Below are 23,575 nucleotides of genomic sequence, written 5' to 3' on the forward strand. Positions count from 1 at the left end.
AAGAGAGATGGCGGCTGCGTGCGTGCACGCTCGCGTGCACGCAAGCTTGAGGCCAACAAAAGCGTGTAGTGGCACTTTCAAAAGGCGCTTACTAAATGTCTTGCAGCACTGCGCATGCGCTGAGTCCTAAGAAGGGGAGTACATCTGGCCTCAAATTCTAAAATGAGCAAGGCGCCATGTGTGTATCTTAAGTTGACCTTAAATAACAAATAACTTAAATCTAAAAATAGTTGACTGTATGTGAGAAGTAAGAGAAACAGACAACATGGTTTTCATCAGTAAATGGTTTGCACTGAAGAAGAATCAAGCTATGTAATACCATGACGTCCACCAGAGGATAATCCCTCATTATATCGCAGGCAGTATATCGGGAGTCATTACATTGCAGGTATGTATTGTTACATTAATGTTAAGACTCATTGCATCATTTAACCCCTTCGGCGCTCATGACGGAACGGTTCCATCATGAGCGTCGGTTGAGCTGTGCTCATGACGGAACCGTTCCGTCATGACCACGCCCGCGCAAGAAACGGTCAGTGCTCAGCGGGAATCGGCGCCACATCGAAGGGGTTAAGAAACTGCTTTGCAGCTAAATTAATGTAATTAATAACATTAAATCTAATGCTTAAATGTTCTTATCCTTTTTTTGTAGCCGTATAATAATACGTCATTCAGAACAATTGTACAAATAAATGTGCGCTTGAATTTTTATTACTACCATGCAAAGGTCAAAGTCATATTTATTACAGCAAAATTAATGAGAGCAATTCCCTGTTTGCTCCGTGTAACTATAACTTTATACAGGAAAATAACTCTGCTAATAGTCACAAGGACTCTTGATATGATTTTGGATTACAGCAGAATTTTAACCATGTGCATCCCGGTTTCAGTTAAATATCTTTTGTTAAAGCAAAACACATGAAAGAATGCCATGACATAAACCATATGCAGCATCCATTTATGCTATAAAATTAACCATTGTCCCATTGTTCAGGGAGGAAAGGGCAATCATGACCCATTCGAAGCTTCACCTTTTGTGGGTCATGGCCCCTCCACAATATCAGTATATATATATATATATGTATATATGTGTGTGTGTGTGTGTGTGTGTGTGTGTGTTGTGTGTGTGTGTGTGCATGTATAAGTGTGTGTGCATGCGTGTGTGTATATATGTATGTATAAAGGCACTATTGATGATTAAGTTTTACCAAAATCAAACATTGAATGATTAAGTGATGCAAAAACGGCAGTAATGGAGCATTATGGATGTTGTGGTCCAGGTGACTATAAAATATATGAAATTAATGATTGCAGTGATGGTGAACAAAAATTGTGTAAATACTATATTTTCCAAGGATTAACCTGCACAAAATCTGAAGTTAAGACTTACCATCTCCATAAACAAACGTATCCCTAACTCTAACATTCGTTATTTATTGCCTCTTTAAATCAGACATGTAGGTATTGGTCCTTCTTCAAAGTTTTAAGTTACGTTATGTTTTAAAAGCCAATGAACATTTGCATATGATGAAGACTCGCATGAGTTAAAACGTGTTATGCCTTTTTGCCTCGGAATGAAGGATGTATGTGGCAATGTTGGTGTGGCCTGTCTCACATCACGTAATAGTGTGAGTGCTTTCTTATCGAATATTTGCGATGTCGGACGCATCTGTGATGGGACCCGACCCGAGAGGCTGAGGTGCTCCTAATGTGAGGTGTCTTTTGGAACATATTTGTAAAAGGAGTTCCCGCCGGCTGTAATATTGCACATTGATGGAGTATTGATGGCAGGGCCACATTGAGAGGCCTGGCTCGACTTGGAAAGTGAACTTTGGAACGGCCAGGGTTTGCTGAAGGGATTTCCTGTTCACTTCATGCTTGTGAACACCATTTTCTGAAGGCAAGTAATAAACCAAACAAGAACTGGGTTGTAGCGGAATTGTTCTTGACATGCACTGTGACCTTTTGACTCAGCCACAACATAGAACTTTCCTTCTAATGGCGCTATTGATGCACTAAGCACACAGTGTAACCAAGTTTAAGTTTTACCAAAATCAAACATTGAATGATTAAGTGATGCAAAAACTGCAGTAATGGAGCATTATGGATGTTGTGGTCCAGGTGACTACAAAATATATGAAATTAATGATTGCAGTGATGGTGAACAAAAATTATGAAAATACTATATTTACCAAGGAATCACCTTTACAAAAACTGAAGTTAAGACTTACCATCTCCATAAATGAACATATCCAGAACTCTAACATTCGTAATTTACTGCCTCTTTAAATCAAACTTGTTGGTATTAGTCCTTTTTCAATGTTTTAATCTACGTCATGTTTTAAAAGCCAACTAACCCACCCAATGAACATTTGGATATGATAAAGACTTGCATAAGTTGAAACATGTTATGCCGTTTTGCCTCGGAATAAAGCATGTATGAAGCACTGTTGGTGTGGCTACATGGTCCCACTCCCCTGGTAAATAAAAAAAACAAATCAGGACCTTGCGTCACCGGAGGCACTGCTCCTTCAACCAACACTCTGCAAATGTGCTTCCTGGTGCACTTCTAGTTGAACTCCCCTTGGATGTTGAGGGTTCTTGGGGGCCCAGAAGCCCTCCTGTTAGCTCCAGTAGGTCTGACACAGCAGGATTCCTAAGGAGCTGGGTGGAGGCCTGCCCCTTTTCTCCACCACTGTGCAAATGCGACTACTAGTTAAAAAACCATAGAAATTCACTTAAAAAACCAAAGGCTACATGGACATTATAGTTAGGAAATAGGAAATAGAGTTTGAAAAGAAACCTAGAAATTCTGTTAAAACCATTGGGTACAGGGTTGTTATAGTTAGGAAATAGAATTTTAAAATCTTTTATTCACTGAAAAAACAAAGGTTACAGGGATGGTATAGTTAGGCTCTTGTTTCACTCGTATAAAATCAGTGAAATGCACCAGTTATAGTTACCTGAGCTAACTATAGCTTACGTTATGACCTCACATATTACATCACTAATGACATGGTCAGTGACATCACTGTTGACAACATTGATGATATCTTAAATGATATCACTAATGACATCATCCACAGAAACACTCACACATCCACGTATATCCCATACAACATCTTGTATGCCCACTTACACAACCACTCACATGCACATTCAAAGACCCATAACAGTACTCACACACCTACTCACTCCTCCATAGAGCCACTCATATGCACACTCACTCACTCTTACAGCCACTCACACTGCCATTCAGTCACCCATACAGCTACTCATACAACCATTCACTCTCCCATACAGCCAGTCAAAGAGCCAGACACTCAGCCATACAGCTACTCACACACCCACCTATTCACATACACATTCACACACACCCACTCACTCGCCCATAAAGCCTCTCAATATAGCCACTCACTCACCCATACAAACAATCACATACCCACATAATCACTTATATACCCATTCACTTATCCATACAAACACTCACACATCTGCTCACTCACCCTTGCAGCAATTCACACACTCACTCTCTGATACAGCCACTCCCAGACCAACTCACTTAACCAAACACCCACTCAAAGAGCCACTCACTTATCCATACACCAATTTGCACACCTAGATGCTCACCCATCAGATACCGACTCACCCATACAATCACTACACGCCCAGTTACCTACCCATAGAGCTACTCACACTGCCACTCACTACCCCATATAGCCACTGACACGCCCACTCACTCATCAATACAGCCACTCACACAGCATCTCACTCACCCACACAAGCTATTCACAAACCCACTTATATACCCATACAGCCATTCAAATACCCATACACACAAGGATACATACAGTCATACAGCCACTCACATAATATATATTGCAAGCAGTATTACTCAGTAGTAGTGCACCTAGTAAACTAATTTAACTTTTGTTGTAGGTTAGTATATATGTTTAACACCCATAAACTCTTAAAAACACTTACACTCACTTGATGATGTCATCAGTGATGTCACTGACCATGTAATGAGTGATGTAATATGTGAGGTCATAAGAAGTGAATTTCTGGGGCATAAGTTACGGTTAGTTCTGGTTACCATAACTGCTGAATTTCATTGGTTTTGTACCATTGAAATCTGAGCCTTTGTTTTTATGTATATAAATGTGCATATGTATATGTGTGTGTGTGTGTATATATACATATGTATATATATATATCTATATTTATATATGTATATATATGTATATATATATATTCAGTGAAAAAACCATAGGTTTCACACACGTTATAGTTAGGAATTAGCATTTAAAAAACCTTAGAAATTCAGTGAAAAAACCATAGGTTTCACACATGTTATAGTTAGCTGGACATTTTACTCGTAAAAAACCAATGAAATTCCCCCGTTATAGTTAGTTCAGCTAACTATAACTCGCGCGCCCACAATGAACTGCTGATGACGTCACATATTACATCACTCATGACATGGTCAGTGACATCACTCATGACATCACTGATGACATCTCAAATGACATCACTGATGACCTCACTGATGACATCATCCAGTGAATGTGTGTTTTTCTGAAAATTAAATATGTTTTATATATGTATATCTCAAGGTTGATGGAAGAATAAATGGGTATATTACTGTCTAAATGGATGATTTCTTTTTGAAAAATTGATTATGTAACTGACTGATTAAGTGTATCATAGTGAATACATGGCTTAGTGAGTAATGTTTAAATATATAAATATCTGTATCATTTTTTCACTTTGTGTATAAGTGGCTGCATGGGTTGGTGAGTAGCTACATGGGTGTCTATATAGGTTATTAGTTGGTTTTTTGAGTATCAGTCTGAGTGTCTGCATGGTTCGGTGGGGGGTATGACGTAGTGCATAGGTGCATGAATGAGTGACTCACTGTTTGTATGTGTTGAACAGAGCATGTGTGCAGGACTGCATGGGCGGATGAGTGTGTGTATTGGTGTGTTAGTGAGTGAATGACTGTCTCAATAGTGTCTTTATGAGTAACTACATATGTTTAAAACTAGTATATGTGACTATTGGTTTATATATGTGAGTATATGTGAGAGTGAGAGATTGAAAGAGTTCCTGTATGAATAAGTATGTATTTCTATAAGTGATTGTTTAAAAGACTAAGTATGTGTAAGTTTCCGTAGAAGTAAGTGTGGTGGTGTGTGTATAACTGTATATGCAAGTAAATGTATGTTTGATTCTTTATTAGCATGAGTGACTATGTGTGTGAGTAGCTCTATGGATGAGTGGCATTGTGTAACAGGATGTATAGGTGTATGAGTACATATGATAAGTGAGTACATGTATGAGTGACTGTATTGGACTGTTGGTGAATGAGTGGATGTGTATGTGGATCTTAGAATTACTGAAGAGGTTGTTGTAACTGTTATTGGTATGTCCATTGTTTTGTAAATTTTAGTCTCTATTTTTGAATGTGTGTATCAAAGGTTTTATTAGGGGAAGAGGAGGTCTGCCACTCTATCACAAGGATGATGTCATCAGTGAGGTCATCAGTGATGTCATTTGAGATGTCATCAGTGATGTCATGAGTGATGTCACTGACCATGTCATGAGTGATGTAATATGTGACGTCATCAGCAGTTCATTGTGGGCGCGCGAGTTATAGTTAGCTGAACTAACTATAACGGGGGAATTTCATTGGTTTTTTACGAGTAAAATGTCCAGCTAACTATAACATGTGTGAAACCTATGGTTTTTTCACTGAATTTCTAAGGTTTTTTAAATGCTAATTCCTAACTATAACGTGTGTGAAACCTATGGTTTTTTCACTGAATTTCTAAGGTTTTTTAAATGCTAATTCCTAACTATAACGTGTGTGAAACCCATGGTTTTTTCAGTGAATTTGCAAGGTTTTTTAAATGCTAATTCCTAACTATAACGTGTGTGAAACCCATGGTTTTTTCAGTGAATTTGCAAGGTTTTTTAAATGCTAATTTTTTTTTTTCTTCTATTTTTTCTAACATATTTTTATTTTAATTTTCTTACCTTTTATAAAGACTATGATTACATTTTTAAAATTCTTTAATATGTTTTTTTTTATATATTTTTTAAAATAAACATGTAAAATTTATTTGCAGTACTTTTTTTCTATTTTTTTTTTTATTTTTTTAGTACGCGTACCGTAAGCTCACGGTAAGCGTACGGTTTACGCAACGTCCGTAATTTTCCTACGCTGCTTGCGTATAGTTACGCAATTTGCGTAGCCGCGCGTACTCCGCGTGGGACGCGTACGCGTGTACGCTACACGCGCACGTTACGCGGAAGTGCCGGGAGTGACTGTTATGCGCATGCGCGCAAGCACGTGTCTTTTTTACGCGCATGCGCACTTTTGCCGTAAGCGTACCGTAAGCGTACCGTAAGCGTACGGTAGGTCATGTGATCATGAAACACAACTTTTGATTGGTTGAAACTACTTTCAGTTCTAGAACTCTCCTACACCACACCCATTCCCCTCATTTCTGCTTGTGATCCCTTGGGAGAAGGAGCTGGTTTGTCTTTGGGATACGATGGCAGAACAGCAGAGCTCTTCTGAGAGTGAGGCTAGCACTAGCAGCACTGTCTTGAGGCAGAGATCGAGGAAACAAAAGCCCTCTTATGTATGGGATTATTTTACTTTTCCTGAAGGCCAGCAAAAGGTAAATGCACCCTTAGTGACTTGTAAGCTGTGTAAGCGTGTACTTTCTAGAGGTAATCCTAACAGGAAGTATTCCTTTGGGAATCACACCATGAAGAGACACCTCCAGGATGTACACAGAAGGACACATGGTCATCTTTTTGGAGGTAACTCTTCAGAAAGACAAGCCAGTACATCCACAGCAGCTCAGCCTGAACCATCATCTGCAGGGCTGACTCCTTCTTCTGCAGGTCAGGTGAGCCCTTCATCTGTGGGGGGAGAATCTCCTTTTGCTGGCCCTCTGGAAATCAACCCTCGATTTCGGAAGGTTGATATTCGATGCACATTTTGTCAAGATCTAATTTGCTATAGGGAGACCAGTGTTTCCCTAGTGAACAACAAAATAGATCAGCACATTTGTCGCTTTGAATAATTTTCCCATGCTTCCTTTCCTCTGTCCCTGCATGAACACAACGGTTCTTTTAAGAGCCAACCTTATCTTTCATCTTTTTTTTACATATGTTTTTAAAAACTTTTTTTTATTTTTTTTTACCGTACGCGTACGGTGCGCGTACTTTTTTTTTTTTTTTTTTTTAAAAACACTAAAAATCAATAAACACATTACAAGGTCCTTGAGAGACTACAATTATTATTATTGACTTACCATACTCACTGAAAAAATATTTATTCATTTGTTTTTTAAAAAAATAGTTTTAAAAATGTTTGTAGTTTTCGAAAATTTTCTATATCTATCTGGAAAAAAAGAAAAAAGTATTAATATTTTTAAAACATTTTATAATACAGTACACATATTTACATTTTTTTCCATAAAATATTTTTGCCTTATTTTTGCTGTTTTCAGAATATATTGCATTTCACTATAAATTGTGAAAGCAATTGCATTCATCATTTTACAGCGGGCAAAAAAAAATAACAATCACAAAGATTGTATTAAAAAAGCCCTGATTCTTTTTTTACTTAAACTTAACATTATAGAAATGCATAATATTCTAAAAAAATATCATCTAATACCAATACTTATTTCTTTAAAATACCATCTGATATGTTTGTTTCAGAAGTATAATCACAATATTATATCTCAAATAACTCCAAAATACATCTGATTTCATTTCCTTTAGACCAAATAGTAATTTTAAAATTCTTTTTTGATTAAATTTCCAATGGTAATCCAATAAAATTCTAAAGTTTTATTTGTACAGATCTCACCGATTCTCTGTAACAATTCCTTTATTGTATTTAAATATATTACTACATTTCTTTTCACAATAGTCACAAAACGAAATTTCTATGCCAATTTGAATGCACACTAACTGCTCTTTTTTTTGGGCAAGTGAAAATCACTTTTACAAACTGTCACATTATGAAACCACTTTTCAGATTTTTTAAAAAGCCCATGTCCAGACTGCTACACTACAGCAAGGGCAACCAGCCTTAGTGATGCTGAATGTATTTGCATTACAGACTGAAACCTGAAAACCCCACTCGCTTGTAAATACTGTGCATGACTATACATGGCAAGCACATGGGTGTGTGCTAAGACTCTGCTTCTTCCCCCAAAAATTCGCTCCCCCTTTCCATCTAATGCAACTGTGAAATCACCAGAGCAAGACGCAATAAATCTCTGCCTATAATTCCTCTCTGCACACAGAGTCATGTTTTCACATTAGTCCCAAAACGAAATTTCTTTGCCAATTTGAAAGCACACTTACTGCTCTTTTTTTTTTCGGCGCAAGTGAAAATCACTTTTACAGACTGACACATTATGAAACCACTTTTTTTGATTTATTTAAATGCACATGTCCAAACTGTTTTTTCAGACCACCACCATGTGTATTCTCGGTGACTGCCTACACTCCAGCAAGGGCAACCAGCCTTAGTGATGCTGAATGTATTTGCATTACAGACTGAAACCTGAAAACCCCACTCGCTTGTAAATACTGTGCATGACTATACATGGCAAGCACATGGGTGTGTGCTAAGACTCTACTTCTTCCCCCAAAAATTCGCTCCCCCTTTCCATCTAATGCAACTGTGAAATCACCAGAGCAATACGCAATAAATCTCTGCCTATAATTCCTCTCTGCACACCGAGTCATGTTTTCACATTAGTCCCAAAACGAAATTTCTTTGCCAATTTGAAAGCACACTTACTGCTCTTTTTTTTTTCGGGGCAAGTGAAAATCACTTTTTACAAGTGAAAATCACTTTTACAGACTGACACATTATGAAACCACTTTTTTTCATTTTTTTAAATGCACATGTCCAAACTGTTTTTTCAGACCACCACCATGTGTATTCTCGGTGACTGCCTACACTCCAGCAAGGGCAACCAGCCTTAGTGATGCTGAATGTATTTGCATTACAGACTGAAACCTGAAAACCCCACTCGCTTGTAAATACTGTGCATGACTATACATGGCAAGCACATGGGTGTGTGCTAAGACTCTGCTTCTTCCCCCAAAAATTCGCTCCCCCTTTCCATCTAATGTAACTGTGAAATCACCAGAGCAATACGCAATAAATCTCTGCCTGTAATTCCTATTTCCACACAGAGTCATGTTTTCACATTAGTCCCAAAACGAAATTTCTTTGCCAATTTGAAAGCACACTTACTGCTCTTTTTTTTTTCGGGGCAAGTGAAAATCACTTTTACAGACTGACATATTATGAAACCACCATGTGTAACTACAACAAAAACAATTTCCATTTCTATTATTCATTTCTTAAGTTACCACATACATCCCCTCTCAAACTGTAAACTCACCTTTAAAATTAGTTAGTTGTGAAAGAAATGTGACACTCAAACAGCAGATTATCAGAGCCAGGATCTCTGTTGTGTTCACCTCTCTCCTCTCAGCAGAACCAGATAATGGCAAACTTTCCCTCTATTTTTCCACACATATACTTGTAAGTTTCAAATCTCAGTGCTTCCCCCTTTTTTTCAAATGTAATCACACATTTCTATTGGTTGAAAACCAACCCTTTTCCAAAAGTACCCTTCCCCCAACTTGACTTCTGCCTAGTACCCTTCCCCCAACTTGACTTCTGCCTGCTACCATAGCAACAGCTCATGGAACACTGCTGTGTTGAGTTAGGTCAGAAGTTCGCCAAACAATGTTTCAATTCCACAGAGCAAGAGTGCTTGACTTTTCAAACCTAACAGCAAATCCATAGTACTGTTCTTTGGTTACACATTTTTTTTTACCAATACAAAACATGCTTCTATTAATTTACACATACAGCCTAGTTTTTATTCTAGAATGGTATGAAACAGCCAATCAGTTCTTTTTGTTTTGAAAAAAATATGTATGCCTCCATTTCCAAACTGTCTTTCTTTTCATATTGCCATTCTACTGAAAGACACCTCCTGAGTGCATCCAGTTCTCCTTTGAAGATGTTCACAGTGTGGATTGTAGGGCACAGCTATGTCTTCTGGAGTGAAAAGTTTGCCGAGAAAACAGGTATGGTGAGAGACCTTGCTTTGCCAAATGTAGACATTAAATGGATTGGTCAGAGAGGGTTAAAGTGGCACCAATTGATGCCATTGGTGAAATCCTTCATTCAAATCCAACACCCTGACCTCATAATAGTGCACTGTGGTGGCAATGACCTAGGCACTTTGACTGGGGTAGGTCTGGAAATGCTTATGAAGGACACCTTTGCACAACTGTTTACACTTTTCCCTAAAACTGCCTTTGTGTTTTCCAACATATGCCAAAGGCAAAAATGGAACTGGTCCAATCATTTCTGTCCACAGATTGACAAAGCAAGAAAGCACGTCAACAAATCTGTTTCTGCTTTCCTCCGTGACTATGGTATGGGTGCCATTTACCACAACAACTTGCGTTATGACATGCAAGACATTTATAGAGGAGATGGTGTGCACTTCAATGATGAAGGGAACAGAGTCTTCCTCTTGAACCTTAGACTCTGCATCGGTACTTACTTGTAGGTACCACTAAAAAAATGACTTCATAAACACAACAGCTCTTTTTAGAGCTCCCTAATATCTAAACTCTTAAATCTGCTTTTCATTTATTTATTTTTATTTTTTTTACCGTACGCTTACCGTAAGCTTACCGTACGCGTACCCCGTGATTTTTTTTGAAATCAATAAATGTTTTTTTTGTACTTTTCTGTCCTTCTTTGACCCCCTTACAAATGTTAGGGGGTCTGTAACTCTCCTCATTGCCCCCTTTCCTTGTTTTCACTCTTTTTTTTCAGAGTGAAATACACAAAATGGCGGCCGCCGCTTCCTGGTTTCGACCGATTCGAATGTTTACTAAGATCTAAGAGCCAATCAGAATCGCGCTCGCGCACGCCACCGTACGCTTACCGTAAGCGTACGGTAAGCGTACCGTAAGCGGGCTCAGATATATATATTGATTTAAAGGCTATTTTCTCAGAATCTACTGAACAGATTTACACCAAACCTACAAAAGGCACTTCCTTGACCTAGGGACTACCTCTCTGCCAAATTTTGAGTAATTCTGTTCAGCCGTTCGGGCTGTAGCTCGTTCTAAAGGTCCTATGGAAAAATGCATGGGAAAAACGCGTTTTGGGACCCCCTTTTATCTCAGCCCCCGCTTGACGGATCCCCCCGAGACTTTCAGGGTAGGAGCGGAGCGTAGCGCCCCACCTATTTTGAGAAATTCGCGAGGATTCGTCAACCGGCGCCAAAGTTATTCAAAATAGAATGTTGAGGTTTTCCTATGGAAACGTGGTCCTAACTATAACTACCTACTGGCGACCGCCAGTAGGTAATATATATATATATATATATATTTCCCACACTCCGGCTCAATTGCTGGCACTACTTGGCGCTCTCTAATGGTGCGGAAAGTGGAAACGGCAGAGCCCAGCCGTTCATATATAAATCCAAGGTTTTTTCTTTTGCAGATAAAGAATCCATCCACACTCACGGGTGACATTTGCAATTCAAATCCCTTTATTTCAAGGCCACAGCATTTCGTTCGACAAGCTCAGGGCTCCTTAGTGCACAGAACGCGATTTCACCTCTATTGCTTTGAAGTAAAATAAACACACAATTTCACCAGTTATAGTTAGCAGTGATAATTATAACTTGTACCCCACCATGGATGGCTTTTCACCTTACATATGACATCACTCATGGCATGTTCTATGACATCATTGATGACATCACTCCTGACATGTCAAATGACATAATGTTCTGTGAATTTCCAAGATGTAAAAAAAAACCCAGACATTTTTGTCACACAACTATAATGTTGCTTTAACCTTTGTTTTTTTCAGTGAATATCTAGTTTTATTAAACATATAGTAATAATTAATGTCCATATGTGAAGTAAACCCCTAGCCTGTTTGCGTAGTTGTGTGTAGGGAGGGACTGGCCTCTCCGCTCACACCTCTCTCTATAATGAAAGGTATGTGCAGTATGGTGTGGGAAGTGACTGGCATCTCCTTTCAGATCCTTCACTCAGAAGATAGGTATGCATTGAAAGTGTGGGAAGGGAAAGGCCTTTCCTTTCAGACCCTTCTATCACATGCCGAGTGTGCATACCAGGGTGTGGGAAGAGACTGGCCTCTCTGCTGAGACCTCCCTCTGAAATGATAGGTGTGTGTAGTAAGGTGTGGGAAGGTATGGGCCTCTCCTTTTAGACTCTTTTTTAGACTGGCCTCTCTCTGTAGTGATGGATGTCCTTAGTAGGGTGTGAAGAGGGACTGGTCTCATTTCAGACCTTTCTCTCTGATGATGTGCAGAGTAGGGTGTGGGGAAGCACTCCCCTCCTCTTTCAGGCCTCTCTCTCAGATGACGGATGTGCATAGTTTGGTGCATGGAGGGACTGGCCTCTCTGGTGAGACCTCTCTCTGGAATGATGGGTAAGCATAGTATATGTGGAGAGGGGCTGCACTCTCCTTTCAGAGCTCTCTCTCAAATGACAGGTGTGTGTATAGCATAATAGGGTGTATGGAGGGACGGTCCTCTCTGCTTAGACCACTCTCTGTAATAATAGGTGTGGGTCTTATGTGTGGGGAGGGGCTGGACTCTCCTTTCAGACCTCTCTTTCAGATTGCAGGTGTGCATAGTAGGGTGTGTGGAGGCACTGGCCTCTCTGCTGGGACGCCTCTGTGCTGAGACCTCTCTCTGTAATGATAGTTGTGCATATTAGGGTGTGAGGAGAGACTGGGCTATCCTTTAAGACCTCTATCTCATATGATGGATGTGCATAGTAGGGTGTGTGGATGAGCCATAACTCTACCTGCAACTATCCTCTAACGAACCAGACTAAATAGTAGAATCTGTTCTACTATAGTAAACACCATCTCCAGTAAGACTCCTTCATACAGTGAAAACTGTGCACAGCAAAGTGTATTAAAACATCACCTACTCCTTTCTACTGTTCACGATCCCACAAGAGTCTTGTAAAATCACGGAATGTTTAAAAACATGATTTAACCATGCTAATAATCACAGTACTTGTCTCTTGCACACTTCCTCTCAAAACAATGACCACAATATGCATTCCTACTAATAGTCCCCCTGAGATCATAACAATTGTTTAAAAACAATATACGTTTATTATCTTCACAGTAGTTATCCCTTAGATGCCTCCTCTCTAAATCTCGGGGAACAGCATGCCTTTCTGCTGCCCCTTTATATCGCGTTTTCATTTTATTCCCAAAATCCCACAAGTATTCTATTTGGAATAACGATGGCGCCGATTGAGGAATCTTCGCGAAATTTTCCAAACTTTTGGCCAGCTCCGGTCTGCTCCTATCCTGAAAATTTCTCGGTGATTCATCAAGAGGGGGCCGAGAAAAAAGAGGGGTCCCAAAATGCCTTTCCCCCATGCATTTTCCCATAGGACCTGTTGACGCAGCTACAGCCCGAACTGCTGAACGGAATTACACCAAATTTGGCAAAGAGGTAGTCCTCAGTTCAGACTCGTGCCTTTTGCTTAAATGGTGTAAATCCGTTCAGTAGTTCCTGAGAGAATAATAGTTACAAAGATAGATATATCTGGGCGGAGCCTAGCCACACATCTCATCGTGAGATCTGATTGGCTGTCAGTACTTCATCCAAGAAGTGTTGGCAGCCATCTTGGGACCAATATACATGATAGTACCTCATTAAAAAGCATAGCTTTAACCGCTTCAATCGAGGATGATTATGTTGGTAATAAAACCACCAACAATATAAAATTGGATCAGCGCCAGTTGGGGGAAAAACACCGGCCATTAATTGGGAGCGGGTTAATATCCCCACTGAGTTCTGCTACAGTATCAGTTGGTACAACTGGCAAAACTGAGCTTGGTACTACAACTAATGTGAGTACTTATAGTACTAATAATCTGACCCCTTTAGCAAGGGAAAATCCAAGCCCATTACAATGGAATCCAAGGATTGTTAGAAAGTGGCCAACTGACAATAATGTCTTGGAATATAGCAGGCCTAGGCCAAAAAACAGTAGACCCTGACTGGCTGGGTTTTATCTCTAAATTCAATATATGTCTCTTCCAAGAGACTTGGTTGACAGATCCCCTGTTATGCAGAGGATTTCTTAACTACTATATCCCAGCCCTAAAAAATGCAAGAGGTCGCCCATCTGGCGGGTTAACTATATGGCTAAAACAAGATTTAGGATGTCGAGTCACCCAAAGACCCAACACTAGCGACGATATCTTATCTGTAAAGATTGTTTCAAAGGATGGGACAAACCTTGATATTTTTAACGTCTATGCTCGAGGTTTGCCGGGGGGAAAAAAGTCCCCAGTAGTACAATTACTGGAAGAAATAATCGACTCTCTGCCCTCGAATTACTTACCCATTATAGCCGGCGACTTTAATGCCTCGTTTGAGCCCCTGGACCATGACATATCCCAGCTTGCCGCTGAAGAAGACGCAAGCTGGGGAATTCCACCCCTTGAGATTGCACCAGTAAAAAGGTGGACAGGGGCAGCAATCCAGTTAAGTGGACTATGCCTAGGGAACCAACTGAGAGCAGCCAATGGCAGGAGCCTCTCTGACAAACGTGGTTTAAACACTTTCGACAATGGTCGTAGGGCAAGTAGAATCGATTATTTATTGATTCACATCAAACTCTGGCCCTATTTTATAGATATGGAGGTAGTCAATCGACCAGAGAGTGACCATCACCCGCTAGTCTCTTCATTTAACACGTCCTTACTTGGCCTTACATTAAAGCCACAAGGTATATACGAGTCAGAGCACCATCTGTCAAATGATATGCGCCACCTAAAATGGGATCGGATTGCCGATGACCCGAGGGCTCTACTAGCAATTAAAGGAGAAGTCATCTCTGCACTAGAAGAATCGGGCTTATTGGTAGAGGGACAAGACCCTCATCAAATAATAGTGGGAATACATGCAAGGCTTTTTGCGGGCCTGCGAAAATATTTCCTTAAACCCGCCCCCAACAGAAATTTTAAGACTCAAAAAAAGGAGGGTTGGTACAATAACAAGTGCAGGAAAGCCCGGGACGAACTAGGTAGAGCACTCAAACAGAAAGATCCAATACTCGTAAGATCTGCCAGGTCATACTATGGGAAGAGTCTCAAAGAGGCAAAGGTAACCTGGGAAAATGAAATATGGAAGGATCGTCTTGAAGCTTCAAGGAACAAGAATAGTAAAGTCTTCTGGGACACATACAAATGGGACAGGGGTGGCACAGCAGAGCGTCCCCAAAACAATGTGGCACAGAACGCTTGGATAGATTATTTCAAGCCTCAGTATGCCGCGCCCCCTCAAAATTCTCCTATTGAGACATTTCCCAATGTACCTTACAAAAAGGCTATATTTTCATTAAAGGATGTGGATAGAGCCCTAGATGGAGTGGTTAGGGGAAAGGCCCCTGGAAGGGATGGAATCCCTGCAGATATGTTTATCAACGACAGAAGTCTCTGGTCCAGTTATATTATGCGACTAGCCAACGCAATTGCACAGGGAGCGGATATCCCGCCCTCATGGAAGGGTGCTGAAATCGTCCCTGTATTAAAAAAAGGGGACAAATCAACCCCAAGCAACTATAGGCCAATCAGTCTAATTGACTCGGTCCAAAAGATCATAGGCCGCATGTTTCTCCACATAACTCAATCTTGGATGGATGACCATAACATCTTAAGCCCAATGCAGTCAGGGTTCCGTTCCCGGATAAGTACAATTGACCAAGTCTTCCGTTTTGTTAACCTATATTGGAAGACGGTGGTCTTGGGGAACGGTGCCCTTTATGCGGTCTTTGTGGACCTAAAAGCAGCATTTGATTTGGTCCCAAGAAGCAAGCTCTGGCAGGTCCTGATGGAACTAGGAATTGCACCCGAACTTCTCACTGTGATCATCCGCTTGCATGAGGGAAATGTTGCCAGGGTGCGGTGGGGGGGTGCGGGAGAGGTGACCGAGGACTTCCCGGTTGGCAGAGGAGTGAGGCAGGGGTGCGTCCTGGCGCCGACCCTGTTCTCGCTTTTTGTCAACGGGGTGGCCGGTCGGCTCTCGCAGGCCCCCACCGATGCGCCGGTTCTGGCAGGAGTGCGCATTCCTATCCTCATGTTTGCGGATGACACGCTGATTATTTCTAAGACCCCTAGCGGCCTGCAAAAGGCTGTCGGGTGTTTTGAAGAATTCTGCACAGAAAGGGGTCTGGAAGTAAACACGGGGAAGACGAAGTTCATGTCATTCAATGGATCAAAATCCTTTAAAGGGAAAATATACATGAACAAGTCACCCTTGGAGAAAGTTACTTCATTTATATATCTGGGGATATCACTACAAACAGATATGCGATGGGGAAACCAACTAGACCGCGCTGTGCTACAACATAAGCAAAAAGCGGGGGCGTTGCTGACTAGATTCAAAACCTCACTCACAAAGCCAATCTCCCCAGCCATAGAAATCTATGGAACCAAGGTCCTGGGCTCGTGCCTCTACGGGGCCGAGCTCTGGGGCTTTAATAATTTGAATAGTTTGAAGTCTTTAGAAAACGCATTTCTGCGTAAAGTCACAAACCTTCCTCCCAGTACACCACTGCGACCCTTATTATTGGATTTGGGCAAAAAACCTTTGGAACATCTGGTGAAGCTACGTCCAATATTATATTGGCGTCGTCTCTGGTGTACTGATGAACTAATTCATTATAGGAGTGGCTTTGCGGATATTATAGAATCTGACAGGTCCCAAAAAATATCATGGCTACTTGGGATAAAATCTCTCTTGGGCAGTATAGGCCTGATTGAACTTTGGAAAAACCCTGCAAACACTGTTTTCCCTTCTAAAGAAAACCTGAAAAAGATGTATTGGGAATGGGTTTACAAGCTGGAAACCACCCAAGGCCTTTCTACCCATCTAACATCCCGCTTTCTTGATCTAAAAGCTCATCCCCAGTTAGAGAAGTACTGGGATATTATTGAAAAAACCTCTGACCGCAAGTTATATTTCCAGCTGCGGGTGGGAACACTACCCGTCGCAGAATTCACTTTCAGATGGGGGGGGGGCAAGGTACCTACAATGATAAATGTTACAGATGTGTTGAAGTATGTGAGAACATTGGACACGTATTATTCTTCTGCCCAATGTACGTGGTACCCCGGAAAAAATGGCTACAACCCATTTGTAAGCTTTTGGGTATCAGAAGATATGCTATTGCCCTTCGCATTCTGTGCACAGATCCTGCTCCCCCAATATGTATAGCAGTGGCTAAGTTTCTGGGGTGGGCCTGGAGTATAAGAACAAAAGCTCTGAGGTAAATCGCCAATTTTCCCCCAGTGTAATAGCATTGTATCCTGTAAATATTTCTTGCAGTAACTACCTCACGTATACAGCTAAAGTACCGGGTCTATAAAGCTATGTCTAGCTGCCGCCGGTATATTACAAGTTGATATGGGCTGGTCTCATTCTCACGTCTTGCTTTTTATTCACTTTTCTTAAAAAAAGTAATCAAGCTTGACGGCTATTTACATATTTAATTGCAATTTTAACATTTTAGATAACTTATATGTATTTATATGTAATGTTTGTAAATGTGCTTTTATGACTTAATTGCCGAATAAAGCTAATTGAATTGAAAAAGCATTGCAGTTAATAGAAGGTTTTAAGACTTTAGTTACATTATAAATCATTTGTTGATGGTACCATACTCATTTTAGGAATTGTGGTGTGTTCTACTGATTTTACCATGTGAAAAAGCCTTCTGCTGTGATATCATGAATCATGTTTGAGAGAAAACTATTTTATCATGCTTTTCCCACAGAGGTTTGGAAGGTGATCTATAAGCTAAACTGAGAGCATATTTTCTGTAAATTCACATTATCTTTCTCAGTCATGTGAGAATGAAGTCTGACATTCTCAGTAAACCATGTACATCCAACAAGGGCAGAGACTGTCAGTTGATTCCTTTGTGTTCTACTGCAGCTTCCCAGAGTGTTCTAAAGAACAACTAACAGTCCTACTTATGACAAACGTATTGCACACCTGAAGCCATCTTGATTGGAATAAAGTGGTAACTCTTAAAACATTTAATTTAAAAAGGAACAAAATGAGGGGGTTCATTTTGCATAGAAAGTATGATTAGTGCTGCAGAAAGAAAAATTAGTGCACATTTTGAGTGACTTCTCAAATCCTCTTCTATTTCATTAAAAAATTCTGACATGCAGACTAAAACATGCACTTTCAATACCAGCAGCAGACTTCCCTGGTGAGCAATAGCTTTACTACAGTGATCTAATAAGCAACTAGAGTGCTAACATTCTGAATTTATGGCAAATGTGTGACACATCTGAATAGCTTCTTGATGGAATCAAAGTAAAAAGCTGAAAGTATTTCCCACTGAGGAGACTGTAGTGAATGAGGAAATTAGGAAACTTCATAACAAATAAGTCTCCCAAAATGGCCACCAGAGACAAAAGAGCCCAAATGTAGCACAAATATCACCCAGATGTAGCCCAAGTATAGCCCAATTACAGAATGTCCCAGAGTGTTCTGACGAACAACTAGAGCGCTAACAGTCTTACTTTTGACAAAAGTATAGCACACCTGAAGCCATCTTGATTGGAATAAAGTGGTAACACTTAAAACATTTAATTTACAAAGGAACAAAATGAGGGGGCTCATTTTGCTATAGAAATTATGATTAGTGCTGCAGAAAGAAAAATTAGGGCACATTTGGACTTCTCAAATCCTCTTCTATTTCATAAAAAAATTCTGACATGCAGACTGAAACATGCACTTTGAATACCAGCAGCAGACTTCCCTGGTGAGCAGTAGCTTTACTACAGTGATCTATTGAGCAACTAGAGTGCTAACATTCAGAATTTATGGCAAATGTGTGACACATCTGAATGCCTTCTTGATGGAACCAAAGTAAAAAACTGAAAGTATTTCCTACTGAGGAGACTGCAGTAAATGAGGAAATTAGGAAACTTCATAACAAATAAATCTCCCAAGATGGCCACCAGAGACAAAAGAGCCCAAATGTAGCCCAAATATCACCCAGATGTAGCCTAAGTATAGCCCAATGACAGAAGGTCCCAGAGTGTTCTTAAGAACAACTAGAGCGCTTACTGTCGTACTTATGACAAAAGTATGGCACACCTGAAGCCATCTTGATTGGAATAAAGTGGTAACACTTAAAACATTTAATTTACAAAGGAACAAAATGAGGGGGTTCATTTTGCCATAGAAATTATGATTAGTGCTGCAGAAAGAAAAATGAGGGCACATTTTGAGTGACTTCTTAAATCCTCTTCTATTTCATTAAAAACTTCTGATATGCAGACTGAAACATTCACTTTTAATACCAGCAGCAGACTTCCGTGGTGAGCAGTAGCTTCACTACAGTGATATAAGGAGCAACTAGAGTGCTAACATTCAGAATTTATGGCAAATGTGTGACATATCTGAATACCTTCTTGATGGAATCAAAGTAAAAAACTGAAAGCATTTCCTACCGAGGAGACTGCAGTAAATGAGGAAATTAGGAAATTTCATAACAAATAAATTTCCCAAGATGGCCACCAGAGACAAAAGAGCCCAAATGCAGCACAAATATCACCCAGATGTAGCCCACATGTAGCCCAATGACAGAAGTGTGCAAAACACTTATTTTTTGTGTATTTGCAGTTTTATATAGTGCAGACTTGTCAGGTATTGGAGTGCTTTACATGAGCATTGGTTACATCACACAAGATCAAATTCATTTTGGTTGTAGACATGGGGAGATTAAGTGATTTGACCAGAATCACAGAATGTTGAGCTGAAGCAGAAACTCCAACCTGGTTCCCCAGTTGCAAAGTCTGCAGCTCTGGAAGTAACACCACATCCTCTCCCCTAGGTGCAACATTTAATCAAGTCGTCAACTGGATAAAAAAACATAAAGATTACAAATAATTTAAAAGTTCTTTGTCGCTATTTGAAAACTCAGAAAATATGTCCTCATTTTAATTTTTTAGAGCACTAACCATAATTTTGATGCAAATAAGACCCTCTCATATATGTAATTTCTAAAGGAAATGCTCCAGGTATTACAGTTTTGATTACATCAAGATGACGTCAGGCGTTCCACACTTTTGTAATAAATATAGAATGTTAGCAATCTAGTTGTTCATTGGGATACTGTTGAGAGGCAGAGGCCAGGGGCACGGACTCTGAAAATTGAAGGCAGGTAGGAGAGTGCAGAGGCAACAATTTGACCACACTGGGCAGGCAGGAAGGGCAGTGGCAGCACAACAAACTATGGAGGGCAGTGGAAAGGGGGGCAGGGGCAACAAACCAACAATACAGGACTGGCAAGAGAGGCTGTGGCAATATAATAGACCATTGTGGGCAGAAGGAAGAGGCAGTGGTAGTACAACCATACATGCCAACAGACCCATTTCAGCCAGGAAACGTCCAATGTTTTTAAGCTCAAATGGGCTTTATTTGATCTGTCTACTGTCTACAATCTCTTCTTTTTCAATGTAACTCAAAGGGGAAAATCAATACCCCAGTTTTTTTTCAAAATCTCCCTCTTACCAAGTTCGAAATGTTCGCAAGTATGGTACATTGGATCATGGTAGGCAGGAGGAATTGGGGTAGGGACATGGACTCGGATAACAGAGGACAGGAGGGACACGCAGAGGTGCACCAAACTGACCGTACAGGGCAGGCATAAGGGTTTGCAGCAGCACAATGCACCACACAGGGCATGAGGGACAGGAGTGCAGCACAACAATCCATAGAAAGCAATAGGGAGGGGACAGGACCATGCACATGGACAACAGAGAACAGAGGGGAAAGAGGCGATGGTAGCTATCTGACCATAATGGACAGACAGGAGAGAAAGCTGCAGCATAACAGACCATAAAGGGCAGGAGGGACGGATCAGGGGCATTACAATGGAACAGACAAGCCAGGAGGGAGGGAATAGGGGTCTGCACATGGAAACAGAGGGCTGGGGGCAAGGGGGCAGGGCAGGAGCAGCAAGATGACCATGGAGGTCAGGCAGGAGGACACTAGAAACAAGACACACCATGGAGAGCAACAGTGAGACTATGATGGACCATGGAGGGAAGGTGGGAGGGGTCAGGGTGTGGCAGTAAAATGGACCATGGAGGACAGGAGGAAGGGGATAGGGGCATGGCATGTGGACAGGCAGGGTGGAGGTAGAAGGGACAGGTTACAGTCATCTGACAATGCTAGGCAGGTGGGAGGGGAGTGGCAGCTCAAGAGAACACTCAGAGTAGATAGGAGTGGCAGGTCCATGGGACATGGTGGGCAAAAAGGATGGAGCAGGGGCATGCACAAAGACATTGGAGAGCAGGGGGAAGGAGAATAGGGGTAGCAAGCTAAGCACAGAGGCTAAGCAGGAGGTCAATGATGGGCCATGGAATTGGGCAATGGAGGGCAGGAGGAGTGGACTGATATATCATGCTAAAGGGAGGGCAGTGGCAGCACATCAGACCATGCATGGCAGGAGGGAGGAGGCTAGTCCATGTATTCAGACAACAGAGGATAGGGAGGAGGTGGATGGGGCAGCAAGCTAACTGTTCAGAGAAGGTGGGTATTAGGAACTTTATTGTTTTTAAAATGTGTGTCTGTGCAAACTACTTAAAATATGAACAAATATGCAGAATAATCTCACTTTTATTCAGGAAGAAGAGGACGATTGTGACTGTGACTCCGGGCTCACTTGGCAGAAACACCCCCTGACCCTCCACCCCCCATTGCAAAATGTAATGCCCGTGAAAAGGGTAGGTGGACGCAGTGTTATATAGAACATAGTCCTGAGAGCACGATTGAAAATAAAAAATAGATATAGTATATGGTATACACTATGCACCAAAATGTTTGACATAAGATGAACCAGGGTGTGAAATATAATATGCAATACATTGTGCGCAATGACAGATTCATTGGAGAGCGCAAGATAGCACAGGCACTAGCTCATGCTATGCGATATGCGCCTTGGAGTGTAATATGCACAGGGCAGTGTTGTGTAACCTAACTCGTCTCTAAAATTGTAATATAAAATATGTGCTGGGGAGATTAACGTTACATATGCACTGTGACAAAGATATGGATCCCAGATTGTAATATGTATGGCATAGCGCTGTGCGTTATAACATAGGCATCGAGGAAGGCACGTTAGATGGGGCAATATAACCCGTGCGAAGGCAAGTGTGGCATGACATATTCACGGGGTGGTTACAGTGCACATGGGCTAGAGAGTGTCATAGCATACGCACTAGCTGGTGGAATACAACACAGAGGTGTGTGGCACTCGGCGGGCACTGGTGGGTGTAACACAGCACTGGGCTCAGCCAGGAGCGCGCTGTGACTCTCAAGTGAGGTGTGTCTCCTTTCCAGAGAGTAAAAGAGCCCCCTTCCCAACAATGTTTTTTCTAAAAAACAAATTATGGGGCAGGCCGTGGGGGAAGGAGTCCCCAGGGCCAATAAATTAGAAAAAGAAGGGGGGCCACACAGCCCCCCTTCTTAACAAAATAAGATAAATAAAAGACCGGCATCGGGCCGGAGGCCACGCCCCCTCCTTGCTGCACTCTGCAAATGCGCCCCCTGGCGAGTTGTAAGTTGGGGAATTAATTCCCCTTCAATACTGAGGGTCCCTGAGGGCCAACTAGCCTAACAGGTATCTCCAGTGTGCACCATGGAGCTGCGTTGCAGACAGGTGTTCAGAGGCCATGCCCCTTTTTACACCTCTCTGCAACACAGCTCTGTGGCGCTTACTGGAGGTACCTAGTGGGCTAGTTTGACCCCAGGGACCCTTAGGATTCAAGGGGACGTAATCTCTCAGCTTAGAAAGGCCACAGGGCGCGTTTACACAGTGGTGAAGGAAGGGGATGGGGCCTGAGGGGACGTGTGCAACCATGCCCTGTGGCGCGTTTTAAGTTGAGTAAATAATTCCCATTCAATCCTGAGGGACCCTGGGGGTAACTAGCCCCCCAGGTGTTTCCAGTAAGCGCCACTGCGCTGAGTTGCAGAGAGGTGGTCCAGGCCGTGCCCCTTTTTACACCTCTCTGCAATGGCGCTTACTGGACATACCTAGTGGGCTATTTTGCCCCTAAGGACCTCAGGATTCAAGGGGACTTAATCTCCCAACTTAAAACGGCCACAGGGCATGTTTACACAGTGGGGAAGGAAGTGGACGGGGCCTGTGGTGATGTGTGCAAGCACGCCCTATGGCACGTTTTAAGTTAGGGAAAAAATTCCCCTTCAATCCTGAGGGCCCCTGGTGTCTAACTAGCCCACCAAGTGCTTCCAGTAAGTGCCACTGCACTGCGTTGCAGAGAGGTGGTCCAGGACGTGCCACTTTTCACACCTTTCTGCAACGCAGCTCTGTGGCGCTTACTGGAGGTACCTAGTGGGCTAGTTGGACCCTAGGGACCCTCAGGATTCAAATG

This window comes from Triturus cristatus, chromosome 10, assembly GCF_964204655.1.
Source record: "Triturus cristatus chromosome 10, aTriCri1.1, whole genome shotgun sequence".
NCBI classification, from domain to species: Eukaryota; Metazoa; Chordata; class Amphibia; order Caudata; family Salamandridae; genus Triturus; species Triturus cristatus.